At 34.4% G+C, this 17,419-nt stretch overlaps 1 protein-coding gene and 1 pseudogene across 22 annotated transcripts in view; one reads left to right on the forward strand and one right to left on the reverse strand.

The window, feature by feature from the left end:
• The window catches only part of MBD5 (methyl-CpG binding domain protein 5), a 435,430-nt gene that overhangs the window by 264,932 nt on the left and 153,079 nt on the right, over positions 1-17,419 (forward strand). The gene's annotated exons all lie outside the window — the stretch shown is intronic.
• Positions 5,413-6,929, reverse strand: LOC144291876 (thioredoxin-dependent peroxide reductase, mitochondrial pseudogene; annotated as a pseudogene).

A 17,419-nucleotide genomic window follows, 5' to 3' on the forward strand; every position in this document is an offset into this window, starting at 1 on the left:
TATAGATATATATATATAGATATATCTATATATATCTTTAAAAGAACTCACCGAGAATCTTGCTTTTATAACACTGTCTCCATCTTCTCCCACCACCAACCCATTTGGTCAAAGCTGTTACTAGTTTCTTGTGTACCCTTTCGTCTTTGTACACATAGCATACTAACAGATAGAGGTATTGATGTATACCCACCTTTCTTACACAAAGGCAGTGTACAATATATTTTGTTTTGCACTTTGCTTTTTTTGCTGAACAATTTACCTTAGAGTTCTGAACGGGGAGGTTGTTTGTTTTGGTTTTGTTTTTTTTAATATTCTTTATTCCTGTTTAGAGCCACATGATTTTCCATCGGAAGTCTGTCATAGTCCATTTAATCAGCGCCTTGTGGAGGAATGTTTGAGTTACTTTCAATCTTTGGTGATGTAAACACTGCCTCAGTGAAAAAAAAATTGAATATTGTTGTTTTGTGCATGTGTAGGATATCTGTAGGTTAAACTTCCAAAGCAGGATCGCTGGATCAAAGAGTAAATGCACTTAAAAATATCTTTATTGTTCAGCCATCTCAGAGCAACAGAGAGTGGGGACATTGGGGCTGGAGGCTGTTTATAATTGTGCAGACAGGCCTGGTTTTGGTCTGGCCTTCATTATTCCATTGCCATGTGACTTTAGGCAAGTCACTTCCCCTCTCATGGAGCCTTGGTATACTCTTCTGCAAAAATTGGAGACTAGTCCCTATGCTAATTGGGTAATTATAAAATTAGATGAGATAATGGATGGGAACTGTCAGCATTACCCACCATTAAGGTGATGTAATTATTAACCTGAAAATGGCCACAACCCTGGTACTAGGATATACTAGTATACTAGGCTTACTAGGCTCACTTGTTCTTTTTTTTTTTTTTTGCACTTGTTCTTTTTAAAAAATTAGTATACAGTAAAACTGGCTTCTTTCTTCTGATGTACCAGTCTGTAAATTTTAACACATGCATAGATTTGCATAACCATCACCATAACCAGAATACAAAATAGTAAATGCATTTTTAATTTAAATAAATATTGACTAGTTACCCTCCATAAAGATTATACACCACACTGGACTCACCCCAACAATATATGAGTGATATTTTTTTTCTCTCAGATTTTGCAAAAGATAGTCTCGATTGTCTATTTGCTGTGATTATTTGTTTGTTTTTATAGCATTTCCCATGCAGAGACATAAACGTTGGACTAGGGCTACAGCAGCTGTCTGGTTCTTCTTCCCTTGATTAATGTTGCTTAAGCCTAAAATCTGAAGCTTAAAAAGAAAAATAAATACGAAACAGAGGCCTCATATTTTAATCACATTTTAAAGCAGCTACTTTTCCCATCTGCTCCTGAAACAAATAGACAGTGCAGTTTATAGCACTCTGTCATTCTGAATAACTGAGGGATAACTGAAGGAAAACAAAGAAAGGAGTCTAGATTGTAGTTGTGTATTTTTGAGATTGTCATTGTTCTTCACTAAATGTTCCCAAGTTTGGATTCACACTTAACTTTTCTTTTCTGCCTCCTACCCAATGCCAAGACATTTGGAAATGAAAGCATAATTGAGAAGATCTTACAAGGACACCTGGGTGGCTCAGTCAGCATCTGCCTTCAGCTCGTGTCGTGATAAGAGTCCTAGGATCAAGTGGCATCAGGCTCCCTGCTCAGAGGAGAGTCTGCTTTTCTCTTTGTGCTCTCTCTCTCTCTCCTCCTCCTCTCAAATAAATAAAATATTTTTTTAAATATCACAATTTTATTATTTCCATTTGTAAACTTACTAAAGAATGTTAATAGGATTGACATGAGAAAATTGGACTAAAGTATTTGAAACATTTTCCTTACTATAAATACAAGTCAGTTATAAATAAAAATAGCATTAGTTTATTCTAGATTTGCAACACCACTGGCCTATAGGCCCGATTCAGCGGGCAGGCTTATGTCATTTGTGTCCTATAATCTTCCAAAGTTAGGAAATTTTATATTAAAATTCTCATCTCTGACGTTAATTGAATAATCAGAATATCTGGCTATAATCACCCATATTATCATATGGCAATTGTTAATTGGTACTTGTACTTATACCTGGCTACTGCATTCATTTTTTTCCAACTTATTCTTCAGAATACTATTCTTTTTCCTATTTATTCTTCAGAATACTATCCTTAGGTTAAAGTTTTAGTTGTTTAAACATCAGCAAACATTTGTTTCTATTACTGGTATTCTCGTTTCTATATGGTATATCAATAATATTTCAATTAAAAAAAGTAGTTATTGGGATCCCTGGGTGGCGCAGCGGTTTGGCACCTGCCTTTGGCCCAGGGCGCGATCCTGGAGACCCGGGATCAAATCCCACATCAGGCTCCCGGTGCATGGAGCCTGCTTCTCCCTCTGCCTGTGTCTCTGCCTCTCTCTCTCTCTCTCTCTCTCTCTGTGACTATCATAAATAAGTAAAAATTAAAAAAAAAAAAAGTAGTTATTGTGATTAAAGTAATTGTTCTTACAAACATGAAATCTGACATTTTATTTAACGGTTGGATTACTTAACATAAAGGTTTTTTTCCTCTTCTAAGTAAATGAATATATTTTCCTATCATCTTGGAAAACTATCAATTGATTTTTATCACTTTCCAAATGATCCTTGCTTTTCATATGATAGATTGATTATTCCATATCCATGTCTTTTGACTTTTAATATATATCTTTAAAAACCCTTAGTTGCTGAGAAATATTACAGCAAGGTTAATCAGAGTTATGATCATATTTCTTCTGTATTTCGATCCCTGAGCTGACTTACCATATAACTTTTCATTGATTTTAATCTCCCAGACTTTGCAGACCTCTGTTTATTTAGGTGAGCTTTAATTACTTGTTCACCCAATACCTTACATTGTGCATTGAAATCTCTCAAGGTATAAACAAAGATTGAGGATGACAATTGCTTTCTTTGTTAACACTATACTAGGCCTGTGGAATGCATTGTTTATGAGCACATGAAATTAAGTTTCACATCCATGTTAAAAAGGAATTCACTTAATCTGTATTCATTTTTAAGAATCAAAATTCTTTTTATGCCTATCCTGTATTATTGTTTTTGCCTAAGAATCAATACCAGAACAAGGAATCTAAATGAAATAGAAATGAAAGATGTATAGTAAATAGTAGGAGCATGGGAATAAAAGGGAAGGTTTAGTAGGACTTTATTATGAAAAGTACTAAACCAAAGGCTATTTAAGTACAGGTTATAATTTTAACTGTAAAATAATGAAACTCCATAAAGAATGAATGACATTTTCATTTTCTTTTTTGTTATTTCTAACACAGTTGATAACACAATATGACATCCAACTATTAATGTTTAACCTTCTAGGATGCTTTTAAAGAGGATTGTTTTGCAAAAATATTCAGGGTCTTTTTTGGTTTATTTTTTCAATTTTCCCAAGGATCTCTCCAATCTTAGATATTCAAATTATTCACCTTTGGCGCATCTGTGGAGTCATAATCCTTGCTAATCTTCTCTATTTCACCTTTTAACTGTCTTAACTGGGGTTATGTGCAATTTGAGTAGTGCTCAAGTACCACTTTCACCAACCTCATGCTTCATGGAATCCTGCATTTTCTTTGATATTGACTTTGAGTCATTTTATATTACATTATTGTCAATTGTGTTATATTTTTTATAGTCATAAATAGAATCCTAAAAGAATAGATACAGTTGCAACATCCAAAGATGAAGGTAAGACCAACTAACAGAACCTTTATCTTAATAGGTAAGGACAGGCTTTTTAGTGTTAAAGAGGAAAGAATATTTGAGTAGGGAATAATTAATGAGTGATGTATACACTAATCAGTATTTTATGATACGAGAACTTTTGTTTGGTTGATGAATATTTAGGTTATGGGAACTCTGTTTTGTCTTTAGTCTTTGGATATGGAACTGTGGCTTTCCTGGTGGCAGATTCTGAAGCTCTTCAAGTTTAACGTAAAAGCTTCTCCATCTTACAAAAACTCATGAACTGTTTCTTAAAAGTACTGTAAAAATGCGTTTTGTGTATGTGTGTGCACGTGTGTGTAAACATCAGACATTGAATAAAAGTGAATTGATTTCTTCAAAGTAATAATATGGAAATTCATCCATAGCATCGACTAAACCGATAGTGGTTTTCATTTAACATAAATAATATTCTACTACTACCCAAGAAAGATATTTTTCTGTGTGATAGATATTAGACCAAAGAATGCAATGCCATCAACTCACTAGTACATTAGAATAGATATTCCAAGCACAAATCCATACATACCAAGGAAAAGAAAGCCCTGATGATAGGACTAGATGAACCACAGGTACAATTAACCACTCACTGCAAGGATGAATTTACTATCATATATCACAAACAAATTTGTTAGAAGAGAGTCTTGAAGAAATAATGAAGAGAGAAAAAACAGTAATCTCAAAATGAAAGCTATTAGTGTGCATATTAATGCTCAGATGTTAGAAACATTAATCAAACATTAGAATTTTTTATAAATTTTGACATTTATTGTTTAAGGACTTCTGAATATGTTAAGACAAAGACTTTTCTAGGTTTCCTATATATGTACTAAGTTGTGTGATTAGAAAATAAATCTCATTCTAACTTGAGGTGATTTCTCTCCTTTGAACATATAGAAGCTTTAATTTCCATGTTGTTGTTGTTTTGTTTTTTTAAGTTTTTTTAGTACACATATAGTATAATATTGGTTTCTAGAATAGAAGTTAGTGATTCATCACTTATGTACAACACCCACATGCTGTTTTTTGACAATAATTTTATACCGACCTTGAGACCTTATGCTATTTTCTGAAACCTTAAAATCTCGTATTGTTATTGAACTGTTTTTGTGCTTATACCTTTCCATCACATTCTTCCACTTCTGCTACAGTGCCTTGTATTTATGTGATCTGACTGATAAAAATCCATTCTTTTCCAGAATAAGAAAAATTAACTTGACTCCTATTTAATGTATGGTACATTAATCTCATAAAACTATGCAAAACCTTTTGTGTTTGTTTTTTTGTTTTTGTTTTATTTTGGTGTTTTTTTGTTTGTTTTTCTTCCAAGATTTTATTTAAATTCAAGATAGTTAGCATATAGTGCAGTATTGGTTTCAGGAGTAGAAGTTAATGATTCATCATCTACCAATACCCAGTGCTCATCACAAGTGCCCTCCTTAATACCTTTCACCCATTTAGCCCATCCCCCAACCAACTCCCCTCCATTACCCTCAATTTGATCTCTATTGTTGGAGTCTCTTATGGTGTGACTCCCTCTCTCTTTTTATCTTATTTTATCTTTCCTTCCTTGCCCTATTTTATTTTTTTTTATTTTAAAATGTTTATTATGTACATTGAGCACTTCAGAAAAGAAAATAATTACAATGATTTCAGAATGCAATTCCTGGATTCAATAAATGTCCTTTATAATTATATCCAATCAGTATCTAGAATTGTATGTAGACCCTACGTCAGCTAACAAATAAGTAAAATAACTATGTTAATCTCTGGGATAAGAGACACACATGATCACTTAAGTCACTCGGCCACCGTGTTTTTTTTAAAAACATGATTCACATTTTTTTCAAGTACACATACAGCCATTGCAAGAGTTATTACATTAGACCATTGATGTTAACACCTTAAAACTATGTATGATTTTTGCTGCCTTAAAAGAAAATTTAGTTTATCGCAAAGAAATTCAACAAAGTTTCAGGACCTTTGATCACAAGCTTCAGTGCTTATTGTACTACTCTGGTGAACATAAAGGTTCAAGTAAGGCCAACAAAGAAGAATGTTTCCTCTTTCCAATGAAGACACAATGCAAGGACTAGGTGAACTAGCATCCTACAAACTAGCTAGCCATCAAGAGGTTACCAATTAAAGTATGTGAATACATTTAAAAGCCTTGGCCAGTGTTACAAAAACAAAACATTTAGATTATTTACGAATATAAGCATAATGGGTATTTTATCTTCTATAAATAATCATTTTTGAAATGCTAAAGGTGAGTTCCAACTGCGCTCTTCCCTGATGTGAGAAGAGGTGGGGACACGGGATGACCTACTGATTTACCTTCTCAAAGTATTCTTTGGAAGCACTTGGATCTGGCTTGATTATAGGAGAATCCGGGGTCCAGTTTGCTGGGCAGACTTCTCCATGGGTTTCCACAAAGTGGAATGCCTTCACCAAGCAGAGGGTCTCTTCCACACTTCGGCCCACAGGGAGATCATTCACACTCAAATGCTTGATGACTCCATTGGGGTCAGTGATGAAGAGACCTCTTAGAGCAATACCAGGGCCTTCTAACAGCACACCATACTCTCGAGAAATCTGTTTAGTCAGATCTGACAGGAGTGCAATGTTCATGTGGCCCAAACTGCCATTCTTCTGCAGTGCGTTGATCCAGGCGAGATGGGTGAAGTGGGAATCCACTGACACTGCAGCAACGTCACAGTTCACATCGTGAAATTCTTTGGCTTTGTCACTAAAAGCAACAATTTCTGTAGGACACACAAAGGTGAAGTGCAACGGATAGAAGAAAAGCACCAAATATCTCCCCTTAAAGTCATCGAGGGTTAGATCTTTGAACTCTCTGTTGACAACGGTGGTGCCCTTAAAGTAGGGTGCGTGCTGGGTGACGGCAGGAGCATGGTAGGAGGAACTGGTGCTAAAAGTGAATTTTGCTTGACCAGAACCAGACCACAATACATTTGTCAGGCATGTTCTTCTGGAAGCAGCAGGTCTAAGGGCTGCAGAGGCAGAGATGCCCCATGGAATAGCACTCACATGTCCGGCAATCGAAGCCTGGAGGAATCTTCCCACCACGGCTGCCAGGGATTCGCCGGACTGGCCCCCTTCCCCTATTTTCATCTATTTTTTCTTCAGTTCCACATATGAATGAAATCATATGGTATTCCTTCTCTGACTGACTTACTTCACTTAGCATAATACACTCTCGTTCTATCCACATCTTTGCAAATGGCAAGATTTCATTCTTTTGATGGTTGAATAATATTCCATTGTGTGTGTATATATATATATACATATATATTTATATATATGTATATATATGTATACATACCATTTCTTCTTTATCTATTCATTGATCAATGGACGTTGGGACTCTTTCCATAATTTGGTTATTGTTGATAGTACTGCTGTAAACAACGGGGTGCATGTGTCATTTCAAATCAGTATTTTTGCATCCTTTGGATAAATACCAGTAGTACAATTGCTGAGTCATAGGGTTAGTTCTATTTTTAACTTTTTGAGGAACGTCCTTACTGTTCTCCACAGTGGCTGTACCAGTTTGCATTCCCACTAATAGTTTAAGATGGTTCCTCTTTCTCTACACCCTCACTTACCTCTGTTATTTCCTGAGTTGATAATTTTAGCCATTCTGACAGGTATGAGGCGGTGTCTCATTTTGATTTGTATTTCCCTGATGATGAAGGATGTTGAGCATTTTTCATGTATCTTTTGGCCATTTGAATGTCTTCTTTGGAGAAATGTCTGTTCATGTCTTCTGCCCATTTCTTAACGGGATTATTTGGGTTTGAGGTATTGAGTTTGAGAAGTTCTTAAAGATTGTGTTTATTTATTCATAAGAGACGCAGAGAGAGACAGAGGGAGAAGCAGACTCCCCATGAGAAGGCCTGATGCAGGACTGGATCCCAAGACACCGGGATCACTCCCTGAGCCAAAGGTAGACGTTCAACCACTGTGCCACCCAGGCGTCCCTGATAAGTTCTTCATAGATTTTGGATACTGGTCCTTTATCTAGTATGTCATTTGCAAATATATTCTCCTATTCTGTAGGATGCCTTTTAATTTTGTTTATTGTTTCCTTTGCTGTTAAGGAAAACCTTTATAGAAAATATTGATATTACCCCTATTACCAAACTTAAAATGTGTTCTTCTTCCAATATAGGTTGTAAGTAGAATTTCAGATCCATGGTCTAAGGACTTTTAAAGATGATAATGTTCATGAAAATGAAGTATGTTTGTGAAGATGTATAGAAGTAGGAACAATTGTACTTTGAACAACATGGATCTGAACTGCATGGGTTCACATATATACAAATTGCTTTTGAGACAATACTGTAAATGTATTTTCCTTTTGATTTTCTTAATAACAGTTTCTTTTCTCTAGCTTATATTATTGCAAGAATTCAGTGTATAATACACATAACATACAAAATATGTGTTAATTGACTTTATGTTATTCTGTAAGACTCAGGTCAATGATAAGTTATTAGTAAAGTTTTTTTGGAGTCAGAAGTTCTATGTGGATATTCAACTATGCAGAGGGTCAGTGCCCCTGACCCTCATGTTGTTCAAGGGTCAACTGTATTTTTTTACACTGCTACTAAATGTAAACTGGTACAACTCTTAGAAAGTAGTTAAGATATATGTGTATACCAGAAGCCTAAAGATATTATTATCCTTGACCCAATTTCTAAAAATCTATTCCAAAGAAGTATAGAAAAAAACCTTATCCCAAGGAAACTATGCAAGCTTATTTATAATAATTAAATTTGGAAAGAACTTAAATGATAAACAGTAGTGAATGGTAAAAGCAAATTACAGTGCAATATTATGATATTATCATACATAATGTTTACAAAGACTTTGTTGAAGCCTGGGCTTTTTTTTGTTAAAAATGCATAAAATTTAGGTACAGTATTATCAGTGCTTTGTAAGAAAAAGCATAGATGAAAGTCTGGAAGAAGATATGCAAAAATCAGCAATTTGTCAGTGAGTTGTGTTTGAGTTGTGTTTGATAACGGTTTTCATTCTTACACTTCATTTGTATTCCCTAATAATTCTTTAAAAATCATATACAGCAGTATATGAGTATCTTTTTGTCATAGCTCCATTGGGAAAACAATTGACCACAAATTGGATTTATGGATTTATGAAAATTTTGGATTTTCAATTGGATTCCATTGCTCTGTATGTTTATCTTTATGCCAGTACTATAGCGTCTTAATTATTATAGCTTTGTGATGTTTAATATAAGAAATTAAGTTCTTCAATTTTGTCCTTCTTTTTCAAGGTTGTTTGTCCTGGATATTCTGGGTCCTTTAAATCCCCATATAAATTTTAAGTTCAGCTTGTCAATTTCTACAAAAAAGTCAGCTGTGATTTTTGATAGAGATTGCATTTTATCTAAAGATTAATATGGAAAATATTGCCTCTTAACAATATTAAGTCTCATGTTTATCCATGAACATAACATGTATTTTCATTTAGTTAGGTCAATTTTCTTCAACTGTTGTTTCTTTTGTAGTTTTTGAGTGTAATTTTATACTTCTTTTGCTAAATTTATTCCTAAATATTTTATTTTTTGATACAATTTTAAATGTAATTATTTCTTAATTTTATTTCATATTTGATGTAGAGAATGACTGATTTTTTTTGTATTGATCCTGTGTCATGCAACTTTACTGAACTCATTTATAAATTTTTATATTTTCTTAGAGAATTCCTTTGGATTTTCTATATATAAGATCGTATCATCTGAAATAGGAGTAGTTTTACTTATGCCCAGTCTAGATGCCTTAAATTTCATTTTCTTGCCTGGTTTCCCAAGCTAGAATCTCCAGTACAATGTTGAAGTGTTAAGAGTGGATTTCCTTTGTCTTTTTCCTAATCTAGGAAGAAGGTGCTCGTACTTCCACTGTTAATTATGATATGAGCTATGGATTATTACTACATGCTTTTTATTATTTGAGGAAGTTCCCTTCTCTAATTCTAATTTGTAGAGTATTTTTTATCATCAAGAAGTTTGGGATTTTCTCAAATGCTTATTCTGTGTCTGTTGAGATCATGGCATGGGCTTTGTCTTTATTCTACTGATTTGGTGTATTAAATTAATTGATTTGGGGTGTTAAATCAACCTCACATTCCTGGGATAAATTCCACATAGCTATGGTGTATGATCCTTTTTATAAGTTGCTAGATTTAGTTTGCTTCTACTTAATTTAGGATGCTTGTGTCTATATTCATAAGAGAGATTGGTCTTTAGTTTTCTTTTCTTGTGATGTATTTGTCTAATTTCTGTATCAGAGTAATAATGGCTTCAGAATGAGTTGAGAAATGTTCTCTCCTCATGTACTTTTGAGAAAAAGTTTGTAAATAATTGGTATAAATTCTTCTTTAAATGTTTGGCAGAAATCACCAGTGAAGCCATCTGGGCCTAGGCTTTTATTTGTGGAAAGTGTTTTGTTTTAGATTTTATTTTTCTAGAGCAGTTTTAGGTCCACAGCAAATTAAAGGGAAAATACAGAGATTTTCCATATACTTCCTGCTCTTATATATGTGTATCCTTCCCTTTTATCAACATTCCCCACCAGAATTGTACATTTGTTACAACTGATGAACTTACACTGTTGCATCGTGGAAAGTTTTTAAATTACTAATTCAATCTCTACTTGTAGATCTATTTAGATTTTCTATTTTTTCTTGAGTCGGTTTATTTCTTCTTGAATAGTTTGTCTCTTCAGAATTTGTCCGTTTCATCTGGGTTGCCTAATTTTTTGACTTTGAGGGTTTTTTTATACTTTTTTATCTATGGGTCTGTAATAATGTCATCTCCTTCATTTCTGCTATGATAATGTAAGTCTTTTTTCTTCGTTACTTTAGCTAAAAATTTCACAATTTTTCTGACCTTTCAAAGAACTAAACTTTAGTTTCATTGATTTTTCTCTATTTTCTCCATACTCTATTTCATTTATTTCCAATCTCATTTTTATTTTTTAGTTTAATTTCATTTATTGTTCCAATGTCTTAAGGTAGAAATTTAGGTTATCAATTTGAGATCTTTCTTCTTTTTTAATATTGATGCTTACAGTTATAATTTGCCTTGAAGCACAGCTTTATCTTCATCTCATATGTTTTGGTACATTGTATCTTATTTTAATTCATCTTAAAATATTTTCTAATATCATTTTTTATTTCTACTTTGACCCATTAATGTGTTGTTTAATATCTACATGTTTTTCAATTTACCAGTTTCTTTCTGTTATTGATTTCTAATTTCATTCCATTATGATTAGAGAGCATATGTTATATGATTTCAGTTCTTTTAAATTTATTGAGGATTTTTTATTCTCTAGATATGGTCTAACCTAGAGACTAATTCATACACACTTTAGTAAGTTTCCAGCTATTATTTCTTTGAATAGTTTTCAAGTCCTTTTTCACTCTTCCTTCTGTTATTCCCAATTTGGCATATGTTGGGTTTGCTTGGTGGTGTCCATATTCTTCTGAAACTCTATTCATTTCTCTTTTTTTCTCTATTTAGAATATAAAATCTCTGTTGATCTATCTTCAAATTCATTTATTTTTTTTCTTCTGTCAGTTCAAATCTATTGAGTCCTTTTATTGAATTTTTTATTTCAATCATTATATTTTCAACTCCGGAATTTCCATTTGGTTCTTCTTTAATAATTACTTTCTCTTTATTAATATTCTAGATCTGTTGAAATGTTTGTAATAGTACTTTACTTTGGTTCTGTGAACATATTTATACCAGTTCCTTTGAAGTCTTTGGGCTCTCTCACAAATTAGTTTCTATTCACTTTTTTTCTCTGTGTTTGGGTCATACTTTCTTGTTTCTTGTAATTTTTTTGTTGTTGAAAACTTGACATTTTAGTTAGCATGTCAACTCTAGATACTGATCCTCTCTTCCTGGATTTTTTATTGTTGTTTGCTTTTTTATTTGTTTAATTACTTAGCTAGGCTATTTTAGTGAAGTCTATTTCCCCCATTGTGTCAAGCTTCTGATAATACTCCTCAAAAGGTTTGGACTTGCCCATCCACATGGTCACCATGTAATGACAATATTTATAACAGAGGTCTCTTGGACTGTCTTCTTCCTTGATCTTTGTTATGGTATCCGCCTCTGTTGGTATCTTGCACATCTGTTGAGCTTCCCTGATTGCCAGTGGAATGCTCTGTTCTTTTTGATAAGGCTTAAGGACACAAATTACTCCACAGTCTGATCCAATTGAATTCTGGCCCCTTTACTAGAGTAGTTTTTGGGCTATTCTTTGAAGTTTGTTCCTACTTAGAAGGACTCTGGCTCTCTCTTGCCTTGGTTGTCTCTGGTAAAAGCCCTATTTTCCTAGGCCATTTTTGTTTTGTTTTGTTTAAGAACTGATAAATCCAGGACCCCTGGGTGGCTCAGCGGTTTAGTACCTTCCTTTGGCCCAGGGCGTGATCCTGGAGTCCCGGGATCAAGTCCCACATCGGGCTTCCTGCACGGAGCCTGCTTTTCCTTCCTCTCTCTCTGTGTCTCTCATGAATAAATAAATAAATTTAAAAAAAAAAGAACTGATAAATCCAACCATTTCTATTTCTTCATTCATGTGGCCTGCTCTTTGTCTTGTTTCCCATGGAAAGTTGCTAGCCTCCTCTTACTTGCTCACTTGTTTCAAGCATACTTTTAATCTTGAACTTTTCTACACTCTGTTTTAAATAAAATTATTGTGGAGAGAACTTTAAAACTCTCTTGTTTTCATGGCCTGCATCTATCCCTGGGCAAAATCTCTGAGCCACTGCTCTGAAACTAAGGACAGGGATACTGGACAACTTTTCTTGAAATGATTCTCCTGTTTTATGAGTGGGGCAATTGGTGAGACAGTAGCCTCTGATCTTCTTGGCTTTTCCCTCCTGGTGTGAAACATCTATGCCAAAACTGAGTTGAGGCAGGGGTGATAGGGGCCACTTATTCTCAGTCTTCCTCACCTGAAGTAAAACTTTTGCTATGTAAGTAAGGGCTAACTGCAGTTGCAAAAAAGGTTTTTCATTTGCTTTTTGCCCTTAGGACAGTTTCTAGAAATGTTAACTAACTGGGCTTTTATAATTTTTCCAGTTATGATTGTTACACTGGTAGTTCCTTACTCCTCATCCATTCCAGAAGTGGATCTGGGCCGTTAACCTTTGTATGATATCCCATCAACCTTTCTGTTTTTCACAAAAGGATCGTTGTTACTGTGTGATTTATCATTTATTGATCTATTGGTTTTATCTCTAGAAATCAGCATCATCATGCCACAAACCACTTTGTACACTACAGGGCAATGAATTACAGCATCCCCAAATATCATTAATACATGTTTAGACTTAAAGTCAACATGTATGAATAGATGCAACCTAACTTAAGATCATCTGTTTATATAGATGATACTTCGTAGGCCATCTGCAAGGAGAAGAAGTAATTCTGGGTCATAGCCAATCTCAGTTTTTATTATGTTATTGCCTCCATCCATACCCAGTGTGACAAAGCAGGGATCGGGAAACTTTCCCTTTCTCTGATAGAAGACTATTCTCCAGTTAACCCAAACTACCAGTAATCCAGGCTGGGCCCTCCTTCCTTCTATAGCAACCATTCTCTTCTCAGAGCTTGCTTGGCAAGAGGTAATCTAATCTTTGTCTAAAGTTTAGACTTTTAAGAGTTCTAAATTTTAAGAGCTTAACCCCAAAAAGTTAAAAGAATTTTAAGAGTTCTTACTTCTCCCCTTCTAATCTCCATTGACTAATCATCTACTCTCATTCACCCACAAAAACTAGAGAAAACATCTTCTGGTTCTATTGCTTGACTAAACTTTCAGGCACCTACATATAAGATGTATAAAATTTCAGGAATTTTTTAAAAGATTTTATTTACTTATTATAGTGAGAGAGCATGGTGAGGAGGGCTAGAGGGAGCAAGGGAGAGAATCTTAACCAGACTCTCTGCTGGGTGCAGAGTCTGATGCAAGACTTGATCTCACAACCCTAAGATCACCACCTGAGCTGAAACCAACCAGACACTCAACTGACTGCGCCACCCAGGCACCTATATAAAATCCCACTTTTATTCCATGTTCTTGAGGATATTTTTCTCTTCTGTGTAATAACTGATGTGCAGTCATTTCCTATTATTTACTGAAGTATTTATTATATTGTATTTTGCCCACTTGCAGGATTAATAGGTTTCTATATGATACCATTCCTATTTTCAAAAATCTCTGATGGCTTGTGGAATACACTTCAAACTGTTGAGAAAGTCCTTCATAATCTTCCCTGTTTGGCCAAGTTTATCTTTCTTGCCTTACCTCTGATCTGCCTATGTTCCTCTCATACTGGGCCAACAACTTACTATTCTCCAAACATAGCATTTATTCACATGTCCATGCTTTTGAGATCAGAAATGCTTGACCAAGTGAGTACAACAATCTTCTGATAATTATGTGAGGTACTAGAGCCTCAGTCCACTCCGATTGAGTCAGAATTTTTATGTGTGATGATTTATTTAAAAGCAATTTATTCTAAAGCTACTTAAGAACTGTTCCTATAATGTTTTCTTTCCCTGCAGTGTCCTCCCTATCACTTGCTTTCACTTTGGCAAAATCTTGCCACGAAAGAAAGAGGAAAGAGAGAATAAGAGCTGGAGTGAGATCGGGCACCTGGGTGGCTCATTGGTCTGCCTTTGGCTCAGGTCGTGATCCCCGGGTCCTGTGATCGAGTTCTGCACTCGGCTCCCCACAGAGAGCATGCTTCTCCCTCTGCTTGTGTCCCTGCCTCTCTCTCTGTGTCTCTCATGAACAAATAAATAAATAAATCCTTAAAAAAAAAAAAAAACAAGTGAGAGCGAGAGACCCACCTAAAATACTGTTTTCCCAAAAAAATTTTCCTCAGTTCTATCTTCATTTTTAATCTAGTGGACAGTTGTTGTTGTTCTTGGTGAATTAGTATCAGAGCCCTCTTTCTGTGTTTAGGGGGTCCCTTAGCCTCTGAATTAAAGATAGTTTCTACTTTAGAGGCTCAAAATGCCAACTACTTGCTTTCCATGCCTCTCTCACACAAGTCTACAAGCATGACTCTGCCAATTCAGGCATATATACACCATGGTCTTTGAAGCAAAAATTAAAGACATGAAAAACAGTCCATAGACTCCATTTTTAGAGAAGGGAAACATATAGAAATGGGCAGCCGCTTCCAGTGTCCAAATACAATAGAAAAGTTATCTAGTGGCAGCATCTTATCTTGAAGCTTCTAACCAGGAGCATTGTACACTGCGGCCTCCTTTCCTGGCCTGGTAGCCTCCAAAGCCAATGCTACAGCTTCCTGGAGAATTCTGTGAGATGCTTCCTATCTTTTAATACATTTATTTTCTCCTGAAATTACACCAAATTAGTTTCTATCTCGGGTAACTAAGATATAGAGACACCTAATAAAATCATCTTTCTATAGCCCTCATAGCACTTTATTCACAAGCCAAACGGAAATAAATCATATGTCTTATTGTTAATTGCCAGTAGAATATGGGCTTACTGTGTCAAAAGGGAAGGAAAGAACATTCTAGGCAGAAAGCATAGCAAGAAGCCAAGTAGCTGGAAGCAACACAGAGAATACCAGGAACTGAAGGGACCCTGTGCCTAAATGATAAAGTGAACTAATTGGTGAGAGAGTCAATGAATAGAAAGCTATTAGAGGAATTAAATAACTGGATCACAGTAGCTCTACAAGTCCATATAAAGACATTTTTATTTTTGTTGAGTTCAATAACAATGTAAAGCTACTGAGGTTTTTTTAATGGCAGATGTTATACTCAGATTTGTATTTTGGAAAAAACTACTCTGTGGCATGAATAATAAATTGAAGATGGGGAAATGCTTGTGATTTTACTTGGATTTGAGTTTTGCTCATAATATTTAGAGGTCTGTATTGTTCCATAGCTGATCACTTCCTTCTGGCCATGTCTCCTATTCATTCTAAATTTTTTCTTTCGGAGCAATCCAAAGTGAAGACCTCTCTTCTCTCATCTTTGAGCCCTTTAACCTTTGAAGCTAAAATGCAGAACAGGCTAGGGCAATATTTTTCCATATTTCTTACAGGCATTAGTAACAGTTACTAATGAAGAGACTCTAATTTTTATTAAGTTCATTTAATTTCACATAGATCTATAACTTAGATTGGATTCTTTTGATATCCAGGTATTAAAGCAGTTCTGGGTTTGTTTGTATATTTAAAGAGTTGGAGTAGCTTTCATCTTACTCTTTTAAAACTAAAACTGCAAACCAAAAAAATATATACCATACCAAAATGTATGCTAATCATGTCTTTATATTATATTATTTAATGTTTTATATATAATTGTCTTTATTTCAAGAGCTATTCAAAACTAAAATTAAGCTTGAAGATACTATTTATATTTTTATTTGGTCTGGGAGAGTCAAGTAATGATTGCAGATGGCTCGATTGCAGATGGCCAGCTAAGTAATTAGAGCTGCTACTGATTTTAATAAGTATGACCTTCTGAATATTAGTAAATCCCCCAAATCATTACAAAAGGCACTCAGTGGTAAATCAAACAATTTGGTTTTTCATTCATTAATTTCAATAGCCTTAATTTCTGAAGAATGAGTATACCCTTCCAAAAAATCTTTCTAAGCATACTTTAAAAAGCAATATCCCAAACAAAGACAAGGCATGTGGTGGCGGATATATGCAAAGTTGGTAGGAACAAGACTGTAAGACTAGCCTTCTTACCACAACAGCACAGCAGGGTCAAGGGGAGGAATCAAAGGTTCATAGCAAAGACCAAAGTTTTCTGAATTCTAGACTATTATTTTATGTGAGAGGTTTGTTGATCTTATTTGTCCACATTATTTCTTGGTTATTTTAACTAACAAAGGCAAATGTAGAATTTGATTAAGGAAAATTAAAAGTATGTGTATTCTTTGGACAAAGTATATTTAAGGAAATATTGGGTTGAACCCTATAAAATTGTCATTTCTGCTAGTCAAAAATGATTGAATATGGAGGCATACAGTATATCATTGAGTTTGCTCTTTGAATACATTTTTTTCTCCATTTGTTGTCGACAGTTAATTTTAACAGAAAATATTTACTTTTTCAAACAAATATAATCTTCTTAGGTACCAGAAACACTTGCTGTGGACATTTTAAAAACAGCTTGTTAAATATGAAAGAGACTTTTTAATTGTAAAGAAGGGACAACAGGGCACAAATACACTGGTGAACTGTCCTAGCCTATAATGTTTTTAATGCCCTCTTGATTGATATTCTAAAATCCAGGGATTTTTCCAGAGCCATCACAGAATTAGATGATATATACTTATACTATAGCTCTCCCTAATTCCTAGAAACTTAAAATCTCAGGAAACATGAAGGTCAGTATAATTAATTTTTAAAAATAATAGTAGTAATTATAACTGGTAACATTTAAATGGTATTTACTGTGCCAGGCACTATTTTAAATAAGTGCTTAACATGTATTAACTCTTTTAATCCTCACAGCAATCTAGTGGTGTAGTTAATAGTAAGTATCATTATCCCTCTCATAC

This window comes from Canis aureus, chromosome 20 (genome assembly GCF_053574225.1).
Source record: "Canis aureus isolate CA01 chromosome 20, VMU_Caureus_v.1.0, whole genome shotgun sequence".
NCBI classification, from domain to species: domain Eukaryota; kingdom Metazoa; phylum Chordata; class Mammalia; order Carnivora; family Canidae; genus Canis; species Canis aureus.